This window comes from Aethalodelphis obliquidens, unplaced genomic scaffold (assembly GCF_003676395.1).
Source record: "Aethalodelphis obliquidens isolate GAN/ISIS:26980383/991018 unplaced genomic scaffold, ASM367639v1 scaffold32, whole genome shotgun sequence".
Lineage (NCBI taxonomy): Eukaryota > Metazoa > Chordata > Mammalia > Artiodactyla > Delphinidae > Aethalodelphis > Aethalodelphis obliquidens.
This window is the reverse complement of record NW_020837976.1, coordinates 17,822,059-17,833,970: the sequence shown is the minus strand read 5'-3', so window position 1 is coordinate 17,833,970 and position 11,912 is coordinate 17,822,059.

The following is an 11,912-nucleotide window of genomic DNA, read 5'->3' as shown; positions in this document are numbered from 1 at the left end:
GAAAGAAAGAAAGAAAGAAAGAAAGAAAGAAAGAAAGAAAGAAAGAAAGAAAGAAAGAAGGAAGGAAAGAAGGAAGGAAAGAAAGGAAGAAAGAAAGAAAGAAAGAAAGAAAGAAAGAAAGAAAGAAAGAAAGAAAGAAAGAAAGAAAGAAAGAAAGAAAGAAAAAGAAAGAAAAAGAAAGAAAAGGAAGGGAGAAAAGAAAGATAAAAAATCCACTAAGATATTATGTACCTCATTAAAATGAATCTGGGTTGATTTTCTGCAATTGTAATCAAGGGTTGCATGACCTTATAAGCTTTGCTACTCCATTTATAATAAATCTGAGCAGTTAAAAATAGATGAGCTTTAGGACAGGTAATAAAAGGAACACTTTGAAAAAGTACATGATTCTAAGTGAAAAGTCTGCCATGCCATCACTGACCATCTCTGCTTAATCATCAGGCCTGGTGGGCTAGCTGGTTCAGCAGGTACTTTGGTCATGATAAAGAGTAGGATTGTCCGTATTTATATTTTATGCTGGCTCTAAATGTTGAAGAAGCAGAGATACCCAGAATCAGGAGCCTTCAGCTTTTCCCCAACAGTCAATATTGTAACTGAAACTGAGTCCATGTATTAATGTAAAGCAGCACACCTAGATTTAGATTATCAATATACATGCAATTCATAATCATGCATGAAGAAAATTTCAAGTCATCGAAGGCTATGCATTTTTTTTTCTGTTTTACAGATGATTTTTAATGACAAAGGCAACATATTGCTAATTAGTGATGTAATTACTATCTTTTAATTTTCTTTTTTTTGATTAGTCAAAAATGAGTTTAGAGGGAATTCATTAGGCTTTGATAATAAGTTCAATCTCTGGGTCACATGTTTTGATTTGAAATATAGGTGACACATTTCAATTTCTCATTCAGTCAATCACAGAAAAATTCTGCCACACTTGAATAATATTTAATTTTATTTTTAGTTTTAACTTTTTCAAATTTGTTTATTGTTTATAAGCCAGTAAATTTGTTCTATAAATTGAGGTTGTGTTTTTAAAGGCATACATATTAAATGCTTATATCTTCTTGGTCATTTGAAACTTATCATGCTAAAGTAATTATCTCAATCGTCAGTGTATTTTATTCTATACAATCTATTTTGTCTGACATGTAGAATTTGAATCTCAACCTTTTTGTATCTTATGCTTTATGTGGATCCTTTATAAATAGCATTTGCTTTTTTATTCTGGCATGAATACGATTGTCTTTTACTTGGATTGTCTTTTTTTTTTTTTTTTTTTTTTGCGTTACCGGGACATGTCACTGCTGTGGCCTCTCCCGTTGCGGAGCACAGGCTCCGGACGCGCAGGCTCAGCGGCCATGGCTCACGGGCCCAGCCGCTCCGCAGCACGCGGGATCCTCCCGGACCGGGGCACGAACCCGCGCCCCCTGCATCGGCAGGTGGACTCTCAACCACTGCGCCACCAGGGAAGCCCTGGATTGTCTTTTATATTTAATACAATATAGGTTTATATCTATGATCCTATTTTGTGATTTTTTTTTCTGTTTAGTTATGCACTCCCTTTTATGACTATGTCTGAAAAAAATTAGCAGCACACATAACTAACCAAAGTATAAAATTAATAAAATCTTGTATTTTCTTCTTGGATTATCATTACCTATGAACACCTTTTTAAACCTATGTGATTTTTGTCTCACGGCATTATGTCTAGCATTTTATTTCTATTTAAAAATATACAACAAACGTTATTATTGTTTTATGTAATCAATATCTATTAACATTTGTCCACATGTGTACTACTTTCATTGCTTTTTAACATTTTAACATTGCTTTTTTAACATTGCTTTTTTAACAATGTTAACATTTTAACATTGTTAAAACATTTTACTACTTTCATTGCTTTTTAACATTTTAACATTGCTTTTTTAACATCACAGATAAAATATTACTGAAATTTTTATCAAGAATCACATTCTCTCTGTCTGAAATCCATACTTTAACAGTCCTTTAATAAGTATCTCTGGTGATTAATCCTCTCAGCTTTTGTTTTAAAATGCCCTGATTTTCACTTCTATCCTTACAGTTATTTTTATTGCATGTAGCATCGATGCACAATTGATTTCTTTTGGTATTTTGAAGATACCATTCCAAGTTTTTTTTTTTTTTTTTTGGCTTTAATTGTTGCATTTGTGAAGACAGCTGTCAGTCTATCTGCACTCTTTAAAGGAAATCTGTGTTTTATTTGCTGGCTGACTTTGGTTTTCCTTTGACTTTCATTTTCAACAATTTCTCTATGATGTCTCCTGGTATGAATTTCTATTTAATTTATCTTGCTTAGGGCTGAATCTATGAACTGGTTTATTATCAGGTCTAAAGAACTTTCAGCCCTTATTTTTCTGCATGTTACCTCCACCCAGTCTGCTCTCTGCTATTCTTCTTATACTCATTCTATTCTCTGAAAGCATATTCTCTCTTGAATTTTGTGTTTAGTTTCTCCTTGTGTTTTCACACGAACAGTATCTTTGCCACTATCTCATTAATTCTCAATTGGGATGTGTCAGTTTTACTGTTAAACATTTTCACTGAGTTTTTAATTTGCTTTATTGTATTTTATATCTATTGTTCTATTCTGTTTTCTTCATATCTGCTCTCATAAACTGTCTTTTGTCCTGCAGGTATTGTCAGCCTGCTTTTTATTTCTTTAAACTTAGTGAGCATTGCCATTTTTTAATCTGGCTTAAGCATTTTCAGTATATGAAGTGTAAGTAGGTATATTTCTCCTTTCTGTATTTTTTACTCCTTACTCATATTGCTTTGTTCTTTTGAGTGATGTGTTATTTTTAACTAGAATGCTAGACACATTCTTCAATGAGTTTTTATGTCATTAATTTTTTTTTAAGTACATTTCATTATTTTTCAAAGGAGTTTATTTTGAAAAAACTACCTCACTGTTACCAGTCAGGGAAGCCTTATCCATATTCTTTTTTTAAAATCCAATTCATACATTTCAGCCAATAAGGAAAAATAAGTAATACAGGGTGAAATATATTTTAAAGGATAATTTACCTTATCTCTTTTTGTTACATTTTTTAAACTTAGTAAATATGATTATTTTATAAAGTGTGCTGATCCCCTTAAAAGGAATTTGTTTAAAGCTATAATTAAATATGGACAAAGATGTATAAACAATATTTTGTATTTCATTGATATTATTTGACAAATTTTTAAAACAAAGAATCCAATATTGATGAAAACCATGTAATATGAAACATTATGTAGCAATTGATTGAGACATAAACCATTCTTAATGATGTATTCAGGAGACAATCTTTAGTTTTAAAATGTAGCATATAAAATTGTTTAAAGAGTATAATCTAAATTTTCCATGATACATGGAGAAGTTTTCTTTGAATGATGGAGAATGATGTCGCTTTCTACCCAAATTGGGGGAATATCCAAAGTTTCTACTAAGATTATATGTTACTTAAGAGAAAAAGAGGAATATCTGATAAAAGTAAAACCAAATGAAAAGTTCTGTGTGCTTAGTTCCTCTGGCTTCAAATAACAAGGGCTGCATTTTCCTTTTTTTTTTCTTTTTTTCGTCTAACAGTTCTAATCTATAAACTCTTCTTTTAGGGGATAGCAACAATACAAAATAAAAGAGCACAAACAGCAATAACAACAGCAACAATTCAGAAAAAGAACAACACAGTGATGGAGGCCTATCTTCTTTTTGTCACCTGTCAGCACAAGACCACTTGTCTTTGGCTGCAGCTTATTCTTCCTGCAGTCTTCTTTCAAAACATAGTTTCCAATATCCTTCTTGCTTCCCCTGGCATCTCAGGAAATATGTGTCGTATTTGCACACTTTGCACTTCAGCCTTCTCATTGTAAGCCTCCCATGAACAAGCTTCTTGTCTGTATCCCTCTTGGTTGAGTGTCCTTCCTTTCATCACCTGTGCAAACACTTTAAAGGATCAGAGCCCATATGAAGGTTTCCTGGGCCAGAGAGCTAGTAACTTTCTCATTTCAATTGTTGTCAGAATATCACTTTTTTAGTTTCCCATCCTTTAAATATGTATAGAATAACTCTTCATGGGTTAAAAATGATCTTTTCTCCAAATGTATTAAAACAAGTGCTCTTCTAAAATAAAGTTCTAAATAAACTCCAAGTTCTTGTTTTCATTTTTTCCCTGTTATGAAATCCACGTTGGCACTTAGTATAAGATTCTTGTTATTTATACAAAGCTACTAGTTCTTCTCCATTGGTGAGAATTCGGTCTAGAAAAGAATGATTCTCATTGTTTTGCAGCCACCAAGTATAACGATGTCAGTAAGGCACATCAAAATGAGCCTTTCAACAGATGTCAGTATAAAGGAACAAGGCTGTCATTCTGAAACTTTCGGGACAATGTGCCTGAGATGGACAGAGTATATTCTTTTATGTGTGTTTTTTGGGAGAGGAGGATTATCTGAAATTCCAATATTATCATTGTTCTTCACCTTCATAAAAGAAGACAGATTCCTCAAACTTCCCCTCGCCTTTCTACTTCCCATAGTGTTTCAACAATTAAATATAAAATCATGGGCTTTTATGTAAGACAGCCTAATTTAAAAATCATCTCTATACACTATCAATACCCCAGAGCTGGGACTATTTTCATTTCTCAAGAATATTTAAAAACCACTATATATCTATCTATATATGCAGCCAGCCAGGATTATGTACAAATATTGCCATTCACATGGTCTGTTCTCATTAATTTAATTGGCCTATAGTTATCTAGTCTCCCACAGGGAAACAAAATAGCACGAAACGCTTCACCATTTGTATTTTGAGAGGAGGGGAGAAATGCTTTATTTGGAATATTGCAACTTTTATTTGATGAAAGTTACTATTAACATATTTTCATAATCTTCTCAGCCTAGCAACAGCAGGAGTAAAAGGTGTGAGGGCCATGTAATATTCATGAAATTAAGACGACTTGAGATGAAAGGGAGTTCCATTAGAGAGACCAAGTGTGACAATATGACACATATTTGCATATTTTACACTTTAAATCTTTTCAGCACATCCAAGTTGATATATGGATGTAAACATGCATTGCCAGTTTTTAGCATATTATAAGCCCTCAAGACTTTGCATGCATTTTAATACGTTTCATTATTGCTGTAGATTTTAATTTCCAAACTGCACAGCTTTGATGGAAGGAAGCTGGAAGTTGAGGCATCTGGCCTCTGCCCCAGGCAAGCACAACATTTTCCTTGAATATTTTGGGCAGAAACCAGGCTATTTATTTGAGGGGCAGTGGGGGGAAATAAAAAAAAAATGTGCTGCCCAGAAGCATGTTTTGCTTGGTACACATACTAATTAAGTGTTAACTTAACCATCCTGGCAGGAAAGCTAAAACATTCAACTGTAGATGTGCCAAACGAGACAAGTCGTGTGGAGCTTTTATAATCCCTTTTTCGCCCCTCTCAGCCAGTCTCAACTCCTACACTTTGAAAATGGAGATTATTGAAAGCAGTTTAAAAAAATGAGTTTGAAAGTGTGTTTGTTCTTTAAAACAACTGCAAATATTTTTTCGTTGTACATTTTGTTTTCTGGAATACAAGATCCTTTGCTAGTATAGGAAAAGTTCTTCACATAGATGTACAAGGACAGATTTGGTCAAAAGAATGTGGCACCTAAATAATTAGAGGGTTTTGGTTTGTTTGTTTCACAAAGCTTTATATTTAAATAAAGAAGTGTGAACTTCTTTTGCAAATTATCACCTAAGAAAAGTTAAAAGAAGTTAAAGATAAGAAAAATAATTATTAGAAGTTGCCTTTTAGTCCATTGCCATGACCTTTAATGAAGACAGATGACTTTTAAAGATGGTTTCTAATGATCATATCAAAATTTATTTTTATTGATATTGAACCATTATACTTCACCAATTAGCTTCTCTCAAGTGTTCAATAGCATTTTATTTTAATTTTCAATGCTACATTAAGCCATTGAGTTCAAGAGGTACCCTAGTTATGCATCTCCTCATAAAGGGTAAAAATACATGGCAATTATCAACTATGTAGGGATATACTTGGATATTCTGCACATACAAAATGCTTTTAAGAAACATACAAGCAATGGAGAAGAAACCAAAAGCTATATTGCTCCTCTAAAGGAGTTTTTAAATAAGTGAGAGAAAAGTAATGGTTAGGTTTTTTAAAACGTTTTACCATCCTAAGAACACAGACATTCATTTGCAAATGAAACAAATAAACAAGAAAAAATAGTCCTTTGGTTTTCACTAGCCATTCTTTCTTTTCTAAGAATTTATATTTAACTGTAAAATAACCAGAATAACGATTCCAAGAACTACCTGTGCATAAGTACTACAGTTCAATCAGAAACATTTGAAGCTCTCATCTCATTTCCAAGTCAACATACAATTTAATAAAAATGTTCCCAGTACTCATAATAATAGAGGGTAGAGATGGTTGATTCCATCATTCTCCTTAGTAAATAACATGGTGTTGTCTTATGACACATAGGTCCAACCACGCTGACTTGTACATTGGAGGTTTCTAGTCACTGCTTTGATTCTCTTAATTGTGCCATTTTTCACGTCCCTGAAGTTGAACTTTCTTATGGGTAGAACCACAAGTCCATGGCCCTATTATAAGAGCAAACGTTGACAGAGATTCAAAGTTTATCAGTTAGGAATTGGGAAGTTACCAATTCCTAACATAGCAGTGGAACTTGGTAGCTGTGCTACCAAATATTTGCAATACCTAGTGGAATAAGAATGAACTTTAGATTCTGTAAAAGTATTCTATTGAAATATATGGTCTGTCCCGCTACTAAGTCACATTTAATTCCTATACCTTTCTTTGCTCTTTTATCCTGCCTAGTAAAACAAACAAACAAGCAAACAGGCTCTTAATCTGTTTCCTTACATGTCAGTCAACTTGAATTGCATGTTATTTCCCTATCTAGTTCCTGTTAGATCTTTCCCAAAGGGGCTGAATTCCTCTCATCATGGCCCCAGGCATTGGCTGGGAATCTGATACGAATGAATTGTTCTCCCACAACAAGATGGTATTCTGCCTAACTACAATAAACATTGCTGTCCTGGACTCTGCTCTGCACAATCATTGGCCTTTTCTTATACTGGTGCATATGGATCTGTGGCTGAGCTTGATAATTCCTTTGGAAACTGACTTGGAGAAAACTAACATCTTTTTTCAGAGCCAATTTCTCTGTCAACTCTGTTTCCCTTGTTCTTCTGGGTCTCAGCTTTCTTGTCCTCACCACAGAATCTCCAGCTTTGCTGTGGTCTATCCCAGAGCATGCTTCTGTTAATTCACCTTGATGCAGCCCTATATGTAGTTCTGCTTTGAGGGCTAAACAGGCTCTCCACGTGTGTCTGCTGTCATCTGAATTATTGTGTGCTGTGTGAATCATATTTGTCATAAATGAATAGAGAACATTTGTTGATTTATCATCTTTGAATATTTGATCAAATGAGTTAACTCGCTTACTAATTCACAGAATATCAAGTTCTTCTGAATGTCTCACAGTCCTTCAGGTGAATTAGACAGTGACACAAAAGGTAAAATTCCCCTCATTTGTGTTCTGCAGCTCTTTTGTGGTGTAACATCTTGTCTGCATGATTATTTATTTCTACTTTGATTCTTACATGACATTTAATCAAAAACCACAATAGAAAACTAATTTAACAAGGGTGCATAACTCATACTGAACCTTTTTATCTTAGAATGGAAACTGCAAACACAAAATAATAAAAAGAAGTACAGTATGTCATGAAAATAATAAGTACTTTCATTGAATGTTTACTATGAGTCAAGCACTTTACCTGAGCTATATTCCTTCTTCCTCATGAGAGCCATATGAGGTGGGTTCAATTATTTGTATTCCCATTTTCAAAGGAGAAAACTGAGGTTCAGGGAGGTTTAATAACTTGACTGATATTGCACAGCTGGAATATAAAAGTACATTGCTTTAGATTTATCCAGCAGACCACAGGGCTTGTGAACTTACATTTTGAGGCATCCTGCCTGCCAATCACAGATTTGAGAAAAATTCCTGTCCAATTCAAGGATTGTAGAAAGAGGATCTCTTGCTGCTCTAGTATCTGAATGGGGAAAGAGTAGAGTTTTACTGCCCTTCACACAAGCTTTTCTCCTTCTTTCCCTGACAAGTTCCAGATGATAGGTCAAATGTTTTAAATATTCCATTTTATTATCTCATTAAATATAAATATATTTCCTGTTGTCAAGGTTTTCTGCAGTCCTAACTGTATTCCCTCCCCTAGGTCAATTTCCCAGTATTTCCAGCATTCACCTACTGCTTCTATCAGACCAGTGTTTTCCGTTATCATGCTGACAGAATTTTCCTAGTGCTTTTCTTCATATGGTTTCCCACAATGGAATGCTCTGTGTGGCTCTCTTGAACCCCAGCTAACCTCAATCCTTTGCTGCTGGTTTATAGATAAAAGTTACCATTCTCTTACAGAACTTTGTCTTTGCTTTCACTCGGTCCCACATTTTTTCACACAACTATTGATTATCAGCTATTTACTTAATGCCAGGTACTGATCTAGCCTCATATGGTAAGAAATGAATAAGTCAAACTGAGCCCTCCTCTTATTGAACTATAGAGCTGAGGACAAAGACTAGAATACAAATTTACAATAAGTGATGATAGTTAAGACTGAGGGCAGAACACAATAGAAATACAACATATTGGTGCCATAACTTCCAAAGATGGAGATAAGTGAAATATGGCCAGAGTGGCATGGGGCTGGAAGGCAGGAGAGAAGCAGAAAGGAAGTCTGTGGGCCCATATTATACACCCTTCTGTTGAGTGGTTGGAAAAAAGTCTTGTGAGTCAAGCTGGGACCAGAGAAGCAAGTACCTAAGCGATGAGGAGCCCAGTCTCCTTAAGAGCCAGGGTGAGCTATCATATGGTTTTAAAGAGAATCAATTAAACAGGCATGAGGAAGAAATGTGTGAAAGATTGAGGTTATCTGTGAAACTTAGGACATTGTAGTATTTGACATTTAGGTCACTTTGGCTCATTAGTGTGAATGCATTGGCAAAGGATGTGGCTGGAAGTCAGGTAAGTAGTTATCAAAATATTGTATTACAGGTACGAGTAGATGGTGGCCTCAAATGGATGATGACATTATGGACCAAATAAGAGTAGACACATTCCAGAGATATTTAAGGGTAGAAACCATAGGACCCAGCAAATTGATTGGACACAGGAGATCAGAAAAAGGGAAGAATCAAAGATTCTCCCCAAGTGTCTGACTCTGGGACCTAGGTAGATGGACACAGGAGGGGAAAAAGTAAGGAAATGAAAACCATAAGTACAAGTAGCTATGTATTACACTTCAATAGCCATGATTATATATTATTCCTTATTGTTAAGTGTGCAGTTGAACCATGCCTTTTCCATCCAAGTAGAATGTAAACTCCTAAGTCTAGAAAATGCCTTGTTTTATTTCTCTGCATCTCCCAAGTAGCTCAGCATTAAGCTAAAAATCTAATAAGGGATCAATAAATGATTTTCTATAGTTGGCTTGATCATTGCTCAGGGGAAAGACATTGGGTTCTGGTTCAGAGACATCATTATGGGATGTATTTTTCCCAATTATAAAATAACCATTAAACTTTGCATGTGCTTTACTTTCATATACCTGATCTCAGAATGGAATTTCTAAAATCCATTTTATAGAACACATACACTTACACAGTGAAGGTGAATAAGAAAAATAAAATCTGTTTTCAGAAACTGGGAAGATGATGGTATATTAAAAGTATTCCTGTGAAATTGGGGGGAGGTAGAAAAAAACAGCAAGGCTGGCCACGCTTCATTTTGTGTAGAAATTCTGTCAGGCATTGCTGCTTTGGTCCCCTGGGATTGTACCTTTTCTCTCTCCATGACTACCTATCACTGATTGTAAAACTCCTCCACTAAAAGATCTTAAAGTTCACAAGTAAAGCAATGCAATTATTCTGAGTCATTCCTTCTTACCTTTTAACCTAATCTTCAGAGATGCCAGGACTGAAGAAGCACAGCTCCTGACCAAAATGAGCCTAATCTTGTCTCTGAAAATAGCACTTCCTTGCCAAGCAGAACTTTCTTCTTTTGAATGGCTGCTGTGAGGAGAAAAAGAAGCCAGGCTTCATTAATGGTCCCGGGCTTGGTGGGCACTAAGTCAGAGTGCCTTCTTTTCTACAGAGAATAGCACTGTCTATTTAGTGATGATTTTTCTTTCGTTCCCCTTTTTATCCTTATAATGGCTGTTGGCAGAAAGCTTTGAAATAGCTCATTACTGATATCTAATTCAATAAGTTAAAGGAGTGAGATGGAGGGCAATGCAGATTCAGATTTAAATATAACTTTTTGGAATGCCTACTATGTGGCAGGCCCCAGGTAAGTGTCACTATGGCAAACCTCTAAGTCAGACACTATGAACTTAGTTTAGTAGCATAAAGGGGATTATTCAGTTATTGTAGGAAAATCATCAAAGCTGGGTAATGTGAACCCAGATCTTCAGATTCCAAATGTATTGATCACTTCTTGATCTTTATTTTTTCCAGTTTATTGAGGTATAATTGACATAAAACATTGTATTAGACCAAGGTGTCAATTTGTTGACAATAAGGGATTAATGAACAAGAGGGGTCAAGAAAGTGGAGACAGGAGATACTGGCTCCATTTGTTTTTTGTTTTTCTCCCACAACATTTAACATCTGTATGCCAGCAAACGAGCTCACTTCCAACATTTTCCCCCAAATGAAGCTATTAAAAATAAACAGCATATTTTTCTACTCATCAAATTCCAGGAAACTCCATTCATTCATCTGGCCATTGCTCAGGGAAAAATGGAAGGTACTGTGATGCTCCTGCTGATACTCGTCCCTCTACCTGGGTTCTGCATCCCTTGCCTCCTGCCTTCTTGGCTGAACTCATGCTCTCTATCTTCCCCTCTCTCCCCTGTAACTCCTGGTTTTCTACAGGTCATGCCAATCAGCACTTATGTTTGCTCAAATCTCTCCCAACTTGGGAAAAGAAAACAAACAACAAAACAGTCTCTTTTATCCTACATCTCAAAAGAGCTTCACTCTTTACTGCCACACCCCTTCATAGACAGCAAGCTACCTCGCTGGATTACAAAATTTAAATAAACAATTATGAACCAATATATTTTTGGCATATATTAAATGCACGGTACATTTGACCTGGTTTTTTTCACAGAGTTGTGATACTTTGCATCTCAGTCCTCATCTGCATTGGATCTGCTTTCAGGATTCGACATTATAAATTTTATTTTATTCTCTCTTGTCTCTCTTGTCTCTCATGATACCCGCCTAGATTGGTTTTCCTCTCCTTCTCTGCCTGCTCTTTCTCAGATTACTTTTATTAAATGTTAGATATCTTTGGTATTCTGACTTATGCCTTCTTCTTGACTCACTCTCTACCCTCTTCCTAGTTCCTGTCATCTATTACTATGATTAACAATTTGACAATGATTCCAATTTTATTTTTTACCCCAGAATATTCAAATTCATACTCTAGGTATCTTTTTTGATAACTCAGAATCACTTCAAACTCAGCACTCTAATTTATAAAATCACTCAGGATAGAAAGAGTGTAAGTTATTATTCCAGAAAAGAATAAATGTTGGCATATTCTAGATTAGTGGCAATAAGGATGAGGACAAGTGGGCAGATTCCAAAGATATTTAGCAGGTAGAAGCAAAAGGATTTGATGACTGATTGTATGTAGGACTGGGGACAAAATCTAAAATCAGTAAAGTAGATCCATTTGCTTCAAATTTGAAGGAGAGGAAAAGGTAAACACAGTTATAGACAAAGCTAGAGAGGTA